Source organism: Arachis duranensis, chromosome 3, assembly GCF_000817695.3.
Source record: "Arachis duranensis cultivar V14167 chromosome 3, aradu.V14167.gnm2.J7QH, whole genome shotgun sequence".
Classification (NCBI taxonomy): domain Eukaryota; kingdom Viridiplantae; phylum Streptophyta; class Magnoliopsida; order Fabales; family Fabaceae; genus Arachis; species Arachis duranensis.
This window is the reverse complement of record NC_029774.3, coordinates 121351283-121353707: the sequence shown is the minus strand read 5'-3', so window position 1 is coordinate 121353707 and position 2425 is coordinate 121351283.

The following is a 2425-nucleotide window of genomic DNA, read 5'->3' as shown; positions in this document are numbered from 1 at the left end:
GCTGAGTTTTTTAAATATTGTAAAAAGATGTGTAATTTTTTTCATATTTGTGTATATGTGAATTTGACACTACTATGAAAAAAGATTTTTTTTGTCAGAACACAGAAAACGGTGGAGACGTTTTGTATGTGGTTAAAATTTTTTAATGGTCAAAACAAAAAAGGCGTTGCCGTTTTATGTAGAAATAAATGATAAAACAACAATGCTAAGGAACCAAAAGGGTATTAGCCAAAAACCAACCAAATATTTCTGGGTGAATCCAAAATCTCTACGAGTTGATATATATGGATGTTTCTTTTGCTAAATATTAGAATGTTTCTTTTTCATACTAAATGGATGTTCTTTTATATATTTTTCGATTTTTTTGTATTACAAATGTGAATGTCTCTATTTGTTTAAGAATTTTATAATTTTTTTTAATTTTATAAATATTTAATTATTTTTACTAAAATATAATTGGATATTTTTTTGTTAAATATTAGAATATTTTTTTCATATTAAATGAATATTTTTTTATATTTCTATAATTGTTCAAGGACTCTTTTTGACTAAGAGCAAGTATATAGTTTACAATCTCTTTAATCATCAAAACGACACCTAATATCCCAAAACGCATAGAGTAACATTGACATAAAATAGTAAACTCTTTTATTAATAACATAATTGATACAACTGTACAACAAATTAAGGTACATATATAAACAAAATAAAAAGAAAAAGAAACCACCAAATTCGTACAATAATGATTATTGATTCAACAAGGATTGAACGGAAAAAAAAAACGAGTAAACAATTATTATTCTTTCATAAGTTTATTGAGAGAGTGGTGATGGAGCAATATACACATGCATGGATTTAATTAAGTAATTGGTTGGAATTAAGGGCACTTGCGCTTGCCACCGTGGGTGGTCAAGCTAGCATAGCAAGGGCACATTTCTTGGTTGTCGGCGGTGCTCGGCGGCATACAATTGCAGTGTTGGCAGCAAGTTTCATAGGCTCTGCAGCAGAGGTTTGGACGAGATGATAACCGATATTTTGCAGCACATGCTTCACTACAGAAGAGTGGATCGCGGTGGGGAGGCGGAGAGAGTCTAACGGCGAGAGAGAGGAGTCTATGTGTGTGTATGATTGTTAGAGGTGGGTAGGTTAATGTGAACGAGAAGAGGAAGATTTTTATAGGTTTTAATTAGGTTTTTGAATTTAAAAAATTTAAAATTAATTAATTATTAATATAAATTAATGTAGTTTTGTTTAGTTTTTGTCTGGTAATCTCTTGATTCCATATACTTTTCCATAATAAAAAAATAGATGAAAGTGGAAAACGACGCTGCCTTTTTGTGATGGAGTAATATTTTTTTAATTTAAAAAATAGAAAACGGCGGTGTCCGGTGCTAACATTTTGCAGAAAAGTGAAAACATCGTCGACGTTTAGTACTATTATGAATCAAAAATATAAAATTAACTATAAAAGGTACATTTGTGTTATGCTGTAAACACTTTGAGCTAAGTAGAAAGTGAGTAATACAGAGTTCTTCGTCTTTAAATTTTGAGAGAGCTCAGAGCTCTTAGTTCTTTAACATTTGAAGTTGTTCTTCATTTGTTGAGTGAAATAAGTTGAAAGTAAATGTAGTAAGTATATAAAATGGAGAGTTATGTTAGTTTAAGAATATATTTCAATGGTCATATTTTGTATCATACACATGAGGGTGTGAGTTTTTTGTGTGGAGAATCCATGTGTTATTATTGTTCCTCTTTCAATAACATATGAAGGATTTAAGAGTGTACTTTGTGAGAGTGTAGATCATCAAGGCATGAAGAGAGTGACAAATATTTTAACAGATAGCCTTTATTAGTATTTGGTGGTTTCGTTTAATTTCAAATGATGCAAGTGACTGATGAAGTTGATATACAAGGAATGTTTTCGACCTACCATCAAACTAGAGCACGGGCCTCACTTATCGAGTTATACGTTGAGTTTGAAGAAATTGAATATGTTAATTTTTCAGAACCCAATATAGACTGGATGGGTTATAATATCGAAAGTGATGAAAAGTTTGAAGGTAATTACCAAATTATTAGTCCAACCATAGATGTGAAAGAAGATGATATATCAGTTAAAGAAGATGTGACAGATATTGTTAATGCATTAATGAATCAACATCCATCTAGAGAGCTATAATTTATGTATATTTTGAATCTTGATATCATGCATATACTAAAATTTTTTAAATATGTTAATACATATAATTTTATTATTATTATTATTATTGTTGTTATTTGAATTATTATAGTATTGTATTGTTATGTTATTATTATTATTATTACTAATTATTATTAGTCTTGTTATGCCACTGTGATTATTATTATTATTATTATTATTATTATTATTATTTGAATTATTATTATTACTAATTATTATATATAT